Raw genomic sequence first — 18,164 nt, forward strand, 5'->3', positions numbered from 1 at the left:
GGGTGTATGTAGGCCTGTTATTGGTTTTGGGAAAAATTCATAGTTGTTGTTTACCTAAAGTTGGGGTTTATCCAATGCAATTCAAGTGGGATAAACTCGAGTTTTTCTTAAAAGCATCTTAAACAGTGTCTATGAATCCTCATTGTGTATTGGGTCAAACAATTTTAAGCTTCTGAAGTTATCTGTAGTAATTGATTTAGTGTTAAGCTTGTGTTGGCTTCAATTCATCGATTGTTTTCGGTTTAGCTTGAGAACCGTCTTCGTTTAGTGTTTCAATAACACTATTATCTTTTGAAGGATGGACAATAGGTAATATAAAATTTGTGATTTTCGTTGTGCATTATAATAGAAAGTCCAGGAGTTCGCAAATTTGTTTTGTATATTTTATTATATATAAGAAGTATCAATATGATGCATAGAGAAAAATAGGTGTCTCAAGATTTTGTTTTAAAAACAATTCCAGCAATGCTATCCTCCCGGAAGTTGCAGTTTAATTGAAGCGTTGTCTTAATTTCCAAATGGATGCCTGGATCGCAAACTGTACACCTTTCTCCCCAATATTCCGATGAAAAAAATGTTGTTGTTTTCATTCGTATATAATTGATTCTTTAATAAATAATCATCATTCATCAAACATAACAAACAAACAAATAATTTGATGTGATTAGTTTTTTTTTAGAAAAAAAGCAAAGTTGGGAATATTGAGTTATTTTTAATAACTAACTCTAACCCTAACTGGGGGGTGGTACGACCAATGTTTGAAAATTATTATGTTATTTATTTATAAAAAATATTGTAAAATTGTACCTCTTCACTGAATCAGGGTAGTACATTGTGCTCGGGTAAAAATTATTTCAGCAGCCATTTTTATTTATATTAGGATTTTGTTTTACACAGAAAAATATTATTTATTAAAATGATTTATTATATTTTATGCGCCTCCCGGTAGTTTTTTTTCTTTTTATTGTTATATTTGCGCTTACATAAATGAAAAAAAAAACCGTTTTTCTATCTTAGGAATCATTTGGTATAAAAGAGAAGGCAAACGAGCATATCGATACCTTGCCGTAAGAATGTATTAAGCGACATTTCTAAAATTGTTCAGGAAACGCAAAAAACTAAATTTTTTTGTGAGGAAATGTATGGGTTGCACAGTTTTATTTTCTCTCTAGTTTCATTCGCATACATGATAGAACAACCAAAATTTTACCAAAACGTGGCGCTCAACTCATAGTATATTTCCACATCAAAAAGTCATTTTCAAAAAAATGTACATTCTTACGGGAAGGTATCGATATAGTTTTCAGTGTTTGATAAGGAATTAATTTAGGAAATTTTTTGTATCACCCAATTTTGTATTGAAATTCATTGTCTTGACAATAAAAATATTCAGTGTTTTTTTTTTCCTTAATTTTAACCCTAAAATCGGTTATTTCAAAACCAACTGATTGAAACAACTTGATTTAAAAATTAGAACAAAATGTACGATTCTGAAATAGGTATCATTCATAACTGTAAGTGTTGCTGTGGTTTTTTAATAATTTTTTTTTATTTTAGGTAATTTTTTAGAAAATTGATTGATCTACAAACCGTTATCAAATCTTGTCATCCATGTTATCGTACTCGTGCCATACACATAAATGATATCTTTGCCGCCGGGTACAAAGGGGTTAAGTCACAAAATTGCACTTTTCGGGTTTCGATGAAATAAGAATAACCTCTTTTTTCTCTTTTATTTGGTATCAAAAACTTAAATTTAGAACAACTCTTTTCTATAAAAATAAGAGGATCAATGCTCAAAAGTTCATCGATTAGCTCAACTTTACATTTTCAGGCAAACTATCAATTATGACTTAACCCCTTTGTACCCGGCGGCAATGATATAAGCTACTTGTTATTTTGTATAGTGTTACTACTTGGTATATTCTTCGTTAGATATAGAGCTTAAGGCTCTTGGTAATTAAATACCACCCCCAGATTAACAGTAGTTGCTCTTACCCCCCGCCACCAAGGAACTTCGAGCCGCTATAAAAGAAAAGTATTGAGATGATAGTTTATTGTCATCAACTGTGGTAAGGTATAACCAACAAAAATAGTAACTAGGTATGGGTGCTTGGCGCTTCCTGACGGCTTGAGCTTGGTTTTTTCTAATCGAATCTAAAACTACTGTAATAATAGATCAGCAATGGGAACGCGCTGATGAAGATGACGACTACTACCGCTGTAATAGTTGTGATGATGCCGATAAAAAGATTGCTGTGATACGTTTATATCTACCGATGTAGGTACATATGTATATCCGTTAAGTGCGGATTTATCTATTTTGGAATACAGTGATTCTCCTGTTTTTCTTGTTTTATTCTTTTTATATTTCTTCCCAATTATGTAATTCTTCTTTAAACATTGTGTTCCCTCCTTGTACCTACATGATAAAGGCTGCTCCAAGTTGGCATAAAGATATTTAAGGCAAAACATGGCGACTTATCAACATGGCGACAACTCAGTTCTTGTCTTGTTATACTACGCTTCCCATTGCATTGCTTTAACTAATTAGGAGAATTTGAAATAGCAAAAGGTCTGTTGTGCATTTGTAGCTCAATGAACAACCGCTAAGTTGTGTGGACGTGAAGTAATGAAGGAATCAGTTTGACTTTATTGTGTATAGCATTTTGTTAAATGAGACTATTTAACGGTTGAGTTTTAACGTTTCACAAATTCCATTGAGAAATGTTAGACAATGTGTAAAGACTCGTATTTATAATCGAATTTGAAATCAGAAGGATTTATAAAAAAGCAATTTTTACTCAACAAGTTTCTGCAAAACCACACAGTAGGTATGTACGACTGTGTGGTTTTTTCTTGGTATTTTTATTGTTTTTATGTCAAATAATAAATTGCAAATACTTATTACAAATAAGAAAAGTTATACAAATTAAAGAAGTTAATATCTTCAACTTGACTGTGTGTAAAGTGTAATAATACCTATTTGATTATAATATTGATTACAGAATAAAATCGAATGTGACTCGTTATAAATGTTCTTAGCCTAAAGGCTACACATATAAATGCACTGTTTCTTTTGATATTTTTTCCAGTGTGTAGTTTTGTAAAGGATTCCAAACTCCTGGGTACAGTAATGAAATTAAGATTACTTGAAGGGGCCAACCCATAGAATCCATTGCGTGCGTTGCGTCGAAGTTTTCAAATGACAGCCCGATAAAATACAAACGTTCTTATGGGAACAAAACTGATCGGACGGAGGAGAAGGAAGAAGTAACCCAAGTTTCAACTTTTTAGTCCGTCGTATCCTTTGACATTTGTTGTCAAAAATAGATCAGTTCGATTTTCGGTTTCTGAGTGCACACCTGGGAATTTCAGGCCTAAGAACTGTGTCTTTTCTTCTTCGATTTTATGAATTGTGGACTTTTATTGTTTATATGTGAAGAAATTGTAATAAGAGTAATGTTCAATGAAATGTCTTATTTGAATTCAGTTAAAATATATGCTACATTTAGTCCCAGTTTTTCGTTTCAAAAGTTAACCCTTCGTTAAAATCCGTTCTTAATTTGCTGCTTAAGTTTGGAGCTATATTAATTTTTTTGATTAACTTACCCCGAGATAACTCCGCAAAAATATAAGATTTTCAAACTTTTTGAGTTCGCATTTAAATAAAATGCACGACTGGGTCGCACGAACTTGCTCTTAGAGTTCAAGTTGCTTAAATTTTTAAGACTTTTTATACATATAGAAACTTGGGAAATGTAGGTATATAAAACAAAAAAAAATAAAATTCATTTTTCAAAAAAATAAAACAATATCTGAAATCAAAAAAAAATTTTAAAAAACTAATTTTTTATAAATAATTTTTTGAAAAAAAAGTTTAAAAATAAAATTGTCATGCCATTTTGTAGAAATAACTAATCAACATCTAAAAACAAAATTTCAAAAAAATTCAATGTTCCGTTTTCGAAAATTATATAAATGCTTTTGTATAAAAAATTTCGTTGAAATACAATAAGTAGTTTTGCAGAAAATCCGATTTGAAAAAAGCGATCCTATGGCAGGTACCGTTAATATAGATTTTCAGAAAAAAATTTTTTCTTCAAAAGATAGACCTTGTTTAAAAACTAACATTTGAATTTTTTTTAACAAAATCGTTGGAGCCGTTTTCGTGAAATTAAACTTTTCCCAAATTTTTGTATGACAGGTACCGTTATTTTTGGTCCAAAAAAATTAATTCCAAAAACCCCTCTGGTGAGTCTCCAAAAACTGCTACATAGCAAGTTTGGAGTCAATCGGTCCATCCGTTTGGGCTCTAGTTCCTTATACAGACAGACAGACAGACTGACAGACTAACAGACTGACAGACTGACAGACTGACAGACTGACAGACTGACAGACTGACAGACTGACAGACTGACAGACTGACAGACTGACAGACTGACAGACTGACAGACTGACAGACTGACAGACTGACAGACTGACAGACTGACAGACTGACAGACTGACAGACTGACAGACTGACAGACTGACAGACTGACAGACTGACAGACTGACAGACTGACAGACTGACAGACTGACAGACTGACAGACTGACAGACTGACAGATTGACAGACTGACAGACTGACAGACTGACAGACTGACAGACTGACAGACTGACAGACTGACACACTGACACACTGACAGACTGACACACTGACACACTGACACACTGACACACTGACACACTGACACACTGACACACTGACACACTGACACACTGACACACTGACAGACTGACAGACTGACAGACTGACAGACTGACAGACTGACAGACTGACAGACTGACAGACTGACAGACTGACACACTGACACACTGACAGACTGACAGAAAGACAGACGGACTTCCGGGACCCACTTTTTTTGGCATTGTCTATCATCATAATGTCATGGAAAAATGTTATCTCAACTTTTTTTTTTTTGTTCGAATGCATAACTTGATATATAGTACCTATACTGCAAGTAAAAAAGGACTGTCACCGAGTTTTTTTGGTATAATGCAGTTTTTTTTATCATAAATGGTAGCGCAGATGTGTACGTGTATAGTATTATTTCAACAACTACTCTCAAGGACTGAAAAAACCGACAACTGCATTAAACTCAAAAACAAACGGACAGCTTGGTGGTAAAAAGTATTCTCCTTTATTCAAAATAAATCTACTCTACTCTACTCTATAACTATATCTTATCTCTATTTTACAAATACATTTACATCTACTTAAATTATCTTATCACTAGATTTCTTAGGATTCTAAACTAAAAATAAGTGTACAAATAGATAACGACGCAAGATACGATACATCCCTTTATTACAGCCATATTGCTCACAGATGTGTGTCATAAAACACAATCTCTGAGTAATTACGGTTATGTTTGCAAGGGATTAAAGTGACCTAGCGTCGCTATTTATTTGTTCTTCCAAATTATCTAAAGATAATTGAACAAGGACCTTTAACTTTCTATTTATATTTGTAGGTATAAGTGCTCATGAAATAACCGGCAATTCTTCTTAATAGAATAATGAAAGTTTATTAAATAAAATGTACGACTGGGGTCGCACGTACTTGCTCTTATGCTTAAAGTTACTCTAATGTTAAAGCTTTTTATTCAAGAAAATTAAGAAAATTAAAAATTTGATATTTTCAAGAAATTAAAAAAAATAAAATCTGTTTTTATAATTAATTAAATACCGTTTTAAATGACCTTTCACAAAAAACCAAGTATGCATGTTTACTTCTTATATAAAAAGGAATTTTTAGAAAAAAATTTTCGAAAATCGTTAGAGCCGTTTTTTAAAAAAATAATTTTTTATATATAAAAATTTTCTAACATTTTTCAAAAAAAAAGTTGGTATGCCATTTTGAAGAAATAATTTATTTACGCATAAAAACGAAATTTCAAAATTTTTCATAAACCCATTTTCAAAAAATTGATTTTTCAAAAAAAAAATTTTGAAATATTTTTTAAAAATCCAAAAATGAGTTTTTTGAAATTTTTCTAAAATTTTAATATTACCTTCACCTAAACGCTTTTGTATAAAAATTTTTGTTGAAATCGGGGTGGTCTTGAACGAGATATTCATAAATCAAAAAAACCGTTCTATGACAGGTACCGTTAATAAAAGTAAAAAAAATATTTTTTTTATTTCGAAAGTTGGCTCTTATGTGTAATACTACACTCAAACATTTTAATCAAAATCGTTAGAGCCGTTTTTGAAAAAAATTAACTTTTCTATTTCCGTTATATGACAGGTACCGTTAGTTTTGGTCCTAAAAAAAAAATTCGAATTTGTCCTCTAGGGAATCACCCAAAACTGTTAACTACCAAGTTTGAACAAAATCACTCGAATAGTTTAGGCTGTAGCTCGAGGTACATACAGACAGACAGACAGACAGACAGACAGACAGACAGACAGACAGACGGACAGACAGACAGAATTGCCGGACCCACTTTTTTGGCATTCTCCATCATCGTATTGTCATGTAAAATTGTTATCTCGAGTTCGATTTTTTTTACGAATCCTAAACTTGCCCTATAGTACCTATATCGCAAGTAAAAAAAGTATAAATAATTAAAATTAGAGAATGTAATGAGGCTTCCTACAAACTAATTGAATCTACAATGCTGTGGCTTTCTATTGTTTTCGTGTTGTTTAACGAGCGGGCGAGTACCTCAAGCGCCTTTCAACAAAGTATTTTTATAAAACAATTTCTTTACATTCATAATTGGACTATCCAATAGATGTAATAATATTATAATAGGTACCTTGGGGGAGGTCGGACCGCTTCGGGTGTCACCCACTTGGGGGTACAAATTTGATACTATTAAGCGATGATTTAAGAAAATGCTTACTTTTGTAAGCCTTTACTCATGTTAATGTTAATTTCTCCGTTAAGACTTATGATAGAAACATAAATGTCTTGATTTTAAGAAGAAATGCTATTCTTTGCAACTGCATTTAAATATTAATATCTTTTTTTATTGCTCAGATATTAACTTTTAAAGGGTATTCGTTTTTTCGTACCTATGATAATTTTTTACTTTGGGACCGTTTTTCTTCGATAAATGTGTTATAAATATACCCCCGTATTTATAAACGTTTTATAACTTTATACAACTGTTTAAGCTTACAAAATGTGATCAAAAACCTTGTTTATTGTTGTCTTATAGCTGTCAAACTTATACACACGAGTAGATTGTCTTAACCGCGAATATTGTGATTATTAATTTTATTAAATGAAGAATATTTCCAACAATTTGAAAAAAGTTATGCAGTGATAGTGTTTTAAATTTATTCTTATTAAGAAAACAATAATGAACAAAAAAGTCATTTAAAGTTTGCAGGAAAACTTATAGATATTTTGATATTTAGGAAAACCTGGTACAGTTTTTTTGCGATTCCAAAATTTGGTTATGTTAAAGAGCAACAACATCAGCGCTGAAATCAAACGGAGAACTACTCTTGCCAACCGCTGCTACTTTGGTTTGAGAAGGCAATTGACCAGCAAAGCCCTCTCTCGAGCAACTAAGGTGTCCCTATACAAGACCCTTATCATCCCAGTCCTGCTATATGGTGCAGAAGCATGGACTTTAACGAAGGCGGATGAAAACATCTTGGATTGTTTCGAGAGAAAAGTTCTTCGTGCGATTTTTGGTCCCGTGTGTATTGATGGTGATTGGAGAAGAAGATATAACAACGAGCTTTACGGGTTGTACAAGGACGCTAACTTAGCCAAGAGAGTGAAGGTGCAGCGCCTGAGATGGCTAGGTCACGTGGAGCGCATGGACAACAATGCTCCGGCCCGGAAAGTTTTCGACTCCAACCCAGAGGGACGGCGCAGTAGAGGAAGACCTCGTCTGAGGTGGCGCAACCAAGTGGAAAGGGACCTCAATCAACATGGCGTGCGCAACTGGAAGCAGCGAGCTAAGGATAGAGCTAGCTGGCGAAGCTTGTTGGTTGAGGCCCAAATCCACAGCGGATTGTAGCCGCCTTACGGCGCTGGTCACCCTAAGTAAGTAAGTAAGTAAAGAGCAAGTAAAAAATCTTAATATTACAGAAAAGTTGAATTTCATTTATTGATATGATTTTTTTACTTAATCAATTCAAATCATCTTACCTAAAGAAATTAAGTATTACATAACAATGCACGATAATGCATGCTAGAGTGGTTTGAGAATATTTTCAAGATTTTAATAAGCCAGCTTTGAATTGACCAAAGATAAATCCAGATTTGAATTCAATAGAACATGTCTAGGAAATGTTGAAGAGATGCATTCGCAACCGGAATCCATCTCCAAGCAGTCTGAAGACTCAAAGTTGTCATATTTGCTAGAGGAGACAATACCAAGCAGTGGCGTCTCGTCAGGGTGTGCAAGGTGTGCATTGCACACCCTGATCTAACAACGAAAAATATCCCCCATTAAACACGTTCTCATTTACCACGCACAAATAAAATATTCCCAATATGCACCCATACAACCTGTATCACAAAGCCTACATTCATTTTTTTCCTTCTTAATTTTTCTTTCAAAATTTCTTCATCAAACAACAGAAACAAAAATATCAAATAAGCTCGTACGAAATCCTTCTGTGCACATTTTCTCTCTTCAAATAAATCCATCCAACTCGATCGTACACAATTTTCGCAGTATTCCTATCCATCCCCATCGCCATTCTTCGCCCGCAAGATATACACACGTACACAAAATCTTTACTTTGATGAATTTGTAGTGAACTCGTACGACGCCGACACACAGTGTGTAATTTTGCCAATCTAGCGGAACTTTAATCAAAAATAAATGTCTCTCAAATGCGACAAAATTGGTATCATATGAAAGGTAAAACCTCTGGCAATAGAGTGTTAAAAAAAAAACAAGAAAACAACTGTATTTACCGTTCAACAGAATCACAAACATCAGCTTGGTTCAAGAGAAAAAAAAATTGAAGCTCATTGCTTTTCTTGTGTCAAGTTGATAACAGCGTGGTCAAGTGGAAAATAAGTTGTGTAAATTAAATTTATTTTATTTATTTTTGGTAATATGTATATTAGAACTTCTCAGGGTAAGTAATTTTTTTGTGCACTTACAAATAAAAAAAAAAAGTCGTTTGTTTGAAGTCCTTAAAAGTGATGTTTTTTTATTGTGTTCTGTAACTTTGTGAAGCGTTTTAAAAATGTATCCTCGTGTATATTTCGTGTTATTGGGTTTAAAATCTCCGTTGGTATATTCTGTGTTAGAATTCGTTTACTTTCCATGCTTTAGACTGCTGACCCCATACAAATTTTTTTTTTTGTTTAGGTACATAGGCCAAAAACTAATTTTTTGATCTTTTGAAAAATCGCACATCACATTTTTACAAATTGAAAATGACTTTTTTAGATTCTTGTTGGCAAAATACGACAAAAACATTAAATCAAATTTTTCGATATTTTGCTTCGTTTTCGAAATAGAGACAGTTTAAGAACCAACTCCCAAAATCGTTTGCTCGATGTCGGCTCTTCCCCACCCATTGTGGTACATTTTGTACTCGTATACCACATATTGGACATATAGTTAGATATATTATTTTGAAAATCAATAAAACCCTTGTAGAAATACAATACTTAACAAAATTAAGCTGGTTTGCATCAAAAAAATTAAGTTTACTTGGAATTAGAATTAAGTACTGCTAGATTGGCAAAATTGCACACTGTGCGACGGCGACGGTTTTCTGTGCACGGTCTCTATTCTTATTTTCTTTTCTTCCGTTCTGTTTTTGTAAAGCATTGAAGATGAAAAATAGAATGAGTTACATCGAAGCTCGTGCGAAAAAAAGGAATGCACGAGAGTTGGCTGTGTAAGTATTTTTTTGTCTGTTTCAGTTTCAGGTAGAATAGAGGCCAGGGTTCCCAGGTTTTCAAAATAAAAATCCCCTTTTTTAACACCAAAACGTTTATTTTTCCCCTTTTTCGAAAAAAAATCCCCTTTTTTCCAGAAAAAAATGCAAGTATTTATTTTTTTTTTTAATTTTTTTTATTTAAATCTTTTTTTAAACATATTAATTTTGTATTTAATGTATTCATAAAAATAAAAACTTTACAATGGACATAAGCAAATAAAAAAAAATTAACAAAAATGAAGCTCAAAATACATATTATTTCATTTTCAAACTAAAAACAGTCAAAATAAAAGTTATGAAGTATGGAACTACGTCATAAATTTTATTTTGAGGGTAAATCTAAAATATCAATGCTAATTTAATAAAAAATGGATATTATTTTCTATATTTAATGTATTTTTGTAAATCATAGTGTATTTATGCCGATTGAGGCAGGCTTTTTCAACAACGATGTCTTAAAAATGTATATATTTTCTTTTTACTTTTATTTTTTTTTACTGCCGCGGCTGATGGCTGAAAATTTTGTTTGATATACCCAAAAAAGTACAGATTCGCTTAATGAAATATTTTGAGGAGTGAATTAAAAAATGGAAGAACCCTAGTTTTAAGTAGAGCTGTCAAATTAAAAAAAACCACTTAGCGTGGAATACGATAGTTTATTTCGAAATTAAGTTTTATTTTAATTGATTCCATTGTTCAAAGATTGTGTCTTACGTTTTTGTAAGTTTAAATTTTTCCCCTTTTAGATATTTTTTTCCCCTTTTTTATCCCCGTCCCCTATTTTATCCCTTTCGTCTAAGAAAATCGGCAAAAATGGTGATTTTCCCCTCAACCTGGGAACCCTGATAGAGGCTCGTGCGAAAAAATGCAATGTACGAGAGTCGGCGGGGTAGATATTTTTTTTTGGTTTAGGTAGAATAGAATGAATTACATCGAAGCTCGTGCGAAAAAAAGCAATGCACGACAGTCGGCGATGTAGGATGTATGTATTATTTTTCTGTTTTAGGTAGAATACACCAATCAGCGTTGCCACAAAGTGCCCGATCGGGCCATTTGGCCCCCTATCTTATATTTTGGCCCTTTGCCCGGGCCAATTAGAAATGGCCCACGGATCCAAGTTTTAATAGATTCATCTTCATATGGTGCTTAGTAATAATTAAAAGGCTTTACAAAATTAAATATATATGATCGCTATGCATCGCAACTACAAGGTGTATTCACCACACATAAATAGGTACCTATGTATACTGAATTCATTAATTTATCTCGTTAAGTAATTTGATTTTTCTCACGTCAGTTGTATTTATTTATTTTTAATAAGTGGCTCAAAGCTAAAAGATGTCTGTGAATTAAAAGTTTAAAATGTACATCTGTGTTTTTTTTTAATTTCTTTGATAAACTAATAACATTTAACAAATGTATGGCCAATAAAGGCCTTTTAAATATTTATCGTTTTTTGTGCCCCATACAAAAACGTCATTTAAAATTTTAAAAGCCTGTTAAATGTTTATGAAATCGGCTACTAATGCTTTAAACAAATAAAAAAGAATAAATAAAATTTTTAATAAATTGCATTTTTATGTTTTTAGGAAAATTTTGTTAGTAAAATATTTGGCCCACAATTTTGTCAAATGGCCCTCAAAAAAATTCAAAATGGCCCTCTCTGCTTTTTTCTTCCCGGCAACGCTGACACCAATACCAAATTTAATTGGAAAAATGTGAAAATGAAATGAAGTGGACACAGTTTCATGAGGTACTTTTTTCATGAGGTGATATTTGTTGTTGTTTTGTTGCCAAAGTTTTAATTTTATTCAGAAGGTGATTGAACAATTTACCAAGAAAAATCGAAAAATCGATTTAATATTATAAAAAACTATAATTTATATGTTTTGTATTTAGTTTTTGTTGAAGTTTAATTTATTTAGTTTTTGTTACCTACGGTTTTAGTGGAGTCTTTTTTTATAATAAAAATTATACCCAATGATATTTGTTGTTGTTTTTTTTTTTTAATTTGGAGAAAACAGTATATGGTAAGAGATTGATTAATGAATTGATTTTTTTTAAATAAGCTTATAATTTTCAAGGATTGCACACTTATCTAAATTATTCACGCTACGCCACTGATACCAAGTATTGAATAAAATTATTGGAAAGAACTGTCACTTGCTTCCATTTAAAATCATTTTTTTCTTAAAAAACAAAAATTATTTAAATATTAGTTTTCAGACCTTGAATTGTTAAATTTGGTTCATCTTTGTTTTGGTTGATACTGTTGCAGTTTAGCATTTTTTCAACTTGCTAAACAATAAGTTTTTTTTTTTTTTTGACGGGAGGAAATCTTCAAAAGACACTTGGCAGTATTCGACACCAAGTAGTATGGGACTCTTAACCACTAAAACCACCTCTTTATCAGGACCAATCTTGAGAGATCGACATCAGATTTTTCTTTCTTAACTTTGTAAAATCACTTTGGGGGAAGTTTAAACTTTTAATACTTTCCCATGTTTTTTTTAGACCATAAGCTCATGAGGCTTGGTTCTTCTTAATCTCCGAACATGGTTTCTTGTATTCAAGACGGACACCATTTCAGAATTGGTATGACTTTGAGTCTCTGATTATGCGATACAGCGTATTTTTTTAACAACTTCTGTAACCGTTTCTATTTGTAAGTCACGATGTAGATCGCTATTTATTATGTACCAAGGTGCATTAACTATTCCACGAAGGACTTTGTTTTTGGATTTTTGGATGATTTCGGTATTTGTTTTCTTTGTACAGCCCCATAATTGGATACCATAGGTCCAAACAGGCTTTAGTACTTGATTATACAGCATTATTTTGTTTTGGGTTGATAAATCAGAGTTGTTACCAAGTAACCAGTACATTTTTCTATATTTCAAGTTTAGTTCTTCTCTTTTCTTTTTGATGTGCTCTTTCCACTTTAGCTTTGCATCCAAAGTCATTCCAAGGTATTTGGCCGTATTGGCGTAAGGTACAGCTTGATTATTAATGAATTTTGGAATATTGTTTATCTTTTTATTTGTAAAGTTTATATGTGAAGATTTTGTTTCATTGAGTTTGATACTCCATTTTTCGGTCCAATCTCTGACTGTGTCGACGGCATTTTGCAGCTTTACTGCTCCCCTAGAGACACATTTGTCGGGTACCAAAATTGCGGTATCATCTGCAAAAGTAGCCATTATGGTGTGATTCCCAACTGGGATATCCCTTGTGTATAGTAAATACAGGGTAGGACCCAGGATACTTCCTTGTGGTACACCGGCTTCTATTTTCTTCAATTCCGAATATTCTTGATCGTACCTTACTCTAAACAATCGGTCTGAGATGTACGATTTTAATATTTCATAGTACTGTCTGGGAAGATTTCTTTGCAGTTTGTACTCAAGTCCCTCATGCCAAACCTTGTCAAAGGCTTGAGCAACATCTAAGAAAACTAAGAAAATAGCTGAACATACTTGTTTTTCTTCTAATGCTTTTTCTATTACATCCGTTATTCTATGAACTTGGTCTATCGTGGAATGTTTATTTCTAAAGCCAAACTGATGATTTGGGATTAACCTTCTTTCTTCTATGATTTTGCTCAGTCTCTTCAGAAGCAGTTTTTCAAAATCTTTTGCCATAATTGGTATAAGCGATATTGGTCTGTAAGACGTCACTTCTGTAGGTGGCTTACCTTGCTTGGGTATGACAATAACTTCAGCAATTTTCCAATGGTGTGGGACATACCGTTGCTTAAGGCTTGCATTTATTAAATATTGGAGTTTTATGAAGGCTTTCAATGGCATTTCTTTCATAACCTGGGCACTAATTAGATCGTAACTGGTGATTTTGTATTTGATAGTTGATGTAAACACATACTTTTTATTTCTTTTAATCTTACAATTGGTATTTCACTTTCATCTATCTTATCAACAAACTGTAAGCTATTTTCAGCCGCGTTTGTTGGGTATGGTTTAAAAACATTCGCAAGATGCTCCGCGAAAAGGTTAGCTTTTTTTTTTTGGTTACCGATCCATTTCCCATCTTGAGATTTCAAGGGCGAGTTTTGTAACTGCGGTCTTTTCAGGAATTTATAAATTTGTTTTTTAAGATTGTTGCTTATACGGTTAAACGTTGTTTTATCATCTAGTATTTTGCCATTTTCTTCGAGCTCTTATTTTCTCTATTATCAACTCTCTTATCTCTAAAGGATATTTTATTTCATTTTGTCTTCTATTAGAAAATGTTGGAGTACTTTCTTCAGCGGCCTGTTGCACATCAGCAATAAATTGTTCCACTTCATGGCCAATTTGCTTGATTGTATCCATGGGAGATCTTAAATTTATAAAACTTAAAAGCCTTTCTATAAAATCACTCCAGTTTGTTTTCTTATTTACAAGCTTGGATTACTTTTTTCTATTACTTCCGATTCACTTAGAGATAGAATCACTGGAGTATGATCTGATGACAGGTCATAATTACCTTCGACACTAATGTGATTTCGTTTGATTCCTTTAGTTACGAAAAAGTCAATAAGGTCTGGTATTTTGTTAGTATCGGAAGGCCAGTAAGTTGGCGACCTGGAGGAATAGAATGCTCAATTGTATTTACGGCCTGCTTTGAAAAGTCTTTTGCCTTTTGTTGATATAAGTCTTGAACCCCAATGGGTGTGTTTCGCATTGAAGTCTCCACCAACAAGAAAGTTATGCCCAAGAAGATTTAATAGATCTGTATAGTCATAGATCATCTTCTGTAGGGGAGCGCCTTGGTGGGCAGTATATAGCTGCTATCTTAAACTCTTTCTTTTTCATACCAATACTAATAGTTGTTACTTGCATATTTTCATTAGTAAGCTTGGTTTCTTCATAATGTTTTAAGCTTTATTTTATAAGAATCGCCGATCCACCTCTTGCCTTGTCAGCTGGATGTGGAGCGTGGTAACATGAATAGTTTTCTATTACATTATCTAGACTTTGCCCATTGGAGAAATGAGTTTCGGACACCAGGCAAATATCTATACAGGGTGTCCCAAAAGTTAACGTCGAAATGAAAACGGTAGATAGGATAGGTGACAGTTATCAGAAAAATAATAAAAAAAATCGCAGCCATATATTTTGGGAGTTATGGGCATTTGAAAAAAAGTCGAAATGGTCACCCTGTGACGGTTTTTCATGTGCCGTGACTACAAATCTTAAGTTTTCTCATTTTTTTCTTTTGTTACGGAACCTTGAATAACCCTGCTATCAAATGCATTCAAAAATTTTAACGCAGCTACATCAGTTTTAAAGAAAATATTACTTTTTTACCCAACTTAGTACTAAAAAATTTTACATGACTCTAATTCAATGAGCCGTAGTGTAAAAAAAATGCACTACGATGTTTCGGCAAGTTGCCTTAAAAGTTGGTGTGTTCAATTCTCTTTTCAAAATGGTATAACATTGTTGGGAATATTTCATAAATAACCGAGATCAAATTTTTTTTCTTAAGAAATCCGACTTCGGATAAGTGTTGTAAAAGACCGTTTGCATTCCATGTAGCGATTTTAAGTGTTCTGTCCATCATTGTTTTTTAAGAGCGACTTTTTCGCTTAACTGTTTTTGATATTCAAATCCTGTTTATCAATTCTTTGAAGAATGAGTTGTAGCATTTCTTTTATGGAAGTCTCTTCATTCTTCCGCACATTTTTTAGAATCTGAGAATAGGCTTTATTTTCATCGCTTTTACTTTGAACAGCTTTTTTAGGCGGTTCATTCTTAGTATTGTTTTCAGCAGTTAAATCGGTATTTACTGTGTTTCTGGGTTTGTCTCTAGCAGATGTATTTTTGCTTCTGAACTCTTGGAATTTTTTGGCAACTGGGCCTCTATAGCTTGCCGGGTGATTACCCTGGCAGTTCACACATTTTGCTTTTGCTGATCTTTGCTCATCGGACAATTTTTAGTTGCATGTTTTCCTTCGCACTTTACACAAGCAAACTCACGGTTGCAGTATTTTTGGGTATGACCAAAAGCCTGGCAACGTTTGCACTGCGGAACAACTTTAGATTTTCGGAGTGGTTCAATTTTAACAGCTATGCCCAAGATTGATCTTACTTTATAAATCTCCTCGACACTGTTTACTGTCGAAAGTTAGCATGAATAAAGGTAGTAACCTCTTACTTGTCGTCGATTCTTCAGAGAAGTTTTTGTCTCATTTCTGCCACCTTAATCAAGTCAAAGCTTGTTTCTTGCTGTCGCGAAGAGCTTAGGGTTCTTGGTACGCAGCATAATGTAAGACTCTGCTGGGTTCCCGGCCACAGTGATGTGTTTGGCAACGAAAAAGCGGACGAGCTTGCAAGGGAAGGCTCTGTACTTGATCCTTCTCTCATAGACCATAACATCAGAATCCCACAATGTGAAATGAAACGAAATATAGTCAAACATGTTTTTCAAAAAACTAATGAAAGATGGAACCTCCTAGATACCTGCGGTCACACCAGGAAACTTTGGCCGAATTATGACGAGAAAAAATCTAATAAGATCTTACTACTCAGTAAACCTTCCTTAAGATCCCTTATAGGTATCTTAACGGGACATAACCTACTGGGCTACCATAAAAAGAAAATAGGGCTTAGCACAGATGACCTATGTAGAGGCTGCGGCAATGAGGACGAACAGGAAGACACCACTCACTTCCTCTGTCACTGTCCAGCTCTCTGCCGCACTAGAAAAATATTTTTAGGGAACTACTTCTTTAATGAATTAGAAGAACTATCAGAACTGTCAGGCAACAGCCTACTGAACTTTGTCAAGTCTACCAAATGGCTCGACAAACCATAGGATTCATAGGTTTACACTTTTTTAATGAGGTTTTAACACTTCAGGGTATCAAAAGGGATCTACATTGATCTAAGTGTGACGGTAACAACATCAACTGTCAGCCCATTTTACCTAACCTAACCTAATTGTCTCATTCTTAAATAGATTGACTGCATCAAGGGCTTGGAAGCCTTTTTGTACAAGATCTTCCACTACTTCCTCGGGAGAGCACGAGGAATAAAGACCTCTGGCTACTACTTTTATTGGCCTTGTAGCTTTGTTCTCATATGAGTGCCATTGAATTTGGTGTTTGCTCAGTTCTTCAGTGACAGATCTATACTCGTCGGCTTCTTCGACTGTGACTTTCCAGAATTTCAAAAAATTGGAAATCCTGAGATCATAATTGGTGGTGGTATAATTTTTTTTGCTGCCTTTAGCGTGAGAATTTGATTTAACAACAGCTACCACATTATTCGCTTCTTTAGTTTCTGTAAACAACTCTTTATTATTTTCGGTTTTAGAGCTTTTCTGATTTCTTGAACAAATCTCAGAACTCCCGTTTGGTTTACGTTTCTTTGTGATACGCTTATTTTTCTTTTTCTCAGTTTCAAACAAGAGCTCTTCTTCATCAGTTTGATATTCACGCTCAATATATTTTGGACTTAACTGAAGCGTGGACTCTGAATCTTCCTTGTCAAGTAAGGAAACTTTCTCTTCGAGTTTTTTCACTTGCAGCTGAAGACTTTGAACTAGAACTTCAAGTTGTTTTCTTGCCGCTATTTCAATTTGCCATTCTTCAAAGTAGTTCTTTGATTTTGATTGGTCTATCTCTTTGTCTTCGATGGAACTCTGTTGATCTTTAATGTCGATCTCTTCATTCCTTTTTTCGCTGATGTGTTTAACATCAATAGTATTGTTTGGGGTTGTCGGTGATGTAACCCCTGAAGTAAATTTGTTTGGGGGAGTTCTTTACATCTTTGAACTCCGTCTCTCAATATTTATAACCGACCGACCGACCTCTAAAGAGAGTGGATTTACCAGTTTAACTGGATTGCTACCTGGGGTATTTAATCTAGTGGTTTTGTTCATTGCCATAATTTTTGTAACTTTGTTTTAGTACCATAAATAGGTCAGTTACTTCTATCCATAGTTTATATTCAGCCGCCCCACAGGGTACAGACGCTGACCAGTGTGCAGCACAATATGTGTCAGACGCTCTTGGATTTATTTGTATACACCAAAGAATTTTAAAGCCACTTTAAATAAGATACAGGGGTAACACTAAAGAAGAAAAGTGCATTAATTTTGAGCAGGAGTGTAGCTTTCCAGTTCTTTAATATGCATTTACTTTGTTCTCTATTTTCCAAATACTTTTTTATTAAAGCTTGCAAAATATTTTTCATTGGTAAATGGTAATACTTCTTAGCCAAGTATTTTTGGGCTTGATTTTGG

General features: G+C 33.5%; 1 protein-coding gene across 8 annotated transcripts in view; it reads left to right on the top strand.

The window, feature by feature from the left end:
- The window catches only part of LOC129920296 (apoptosis-stimulating of p53 protein 2), a 428,395-nt gene that overhangs the window by 334,322 nt on the left and 75,909 nt on the right, over nucleotides 1–18,164 (top strand). The window lies entirely within an intron of this gene.

The sequence above is a fragment of the Episyrphus balteatus genome, chromosome 4, assembly GCF_945859705.1.
Source record: "Episyrphus balteatus chromosome 4, idEpiBalt1.1, whole genome shotgun sequence".
NCBI lineage: Eukaryota > Metazoa > Arthropoda > Insecta > Diptera > Syrphidae > Episyrphus > Episyrphus balteatus.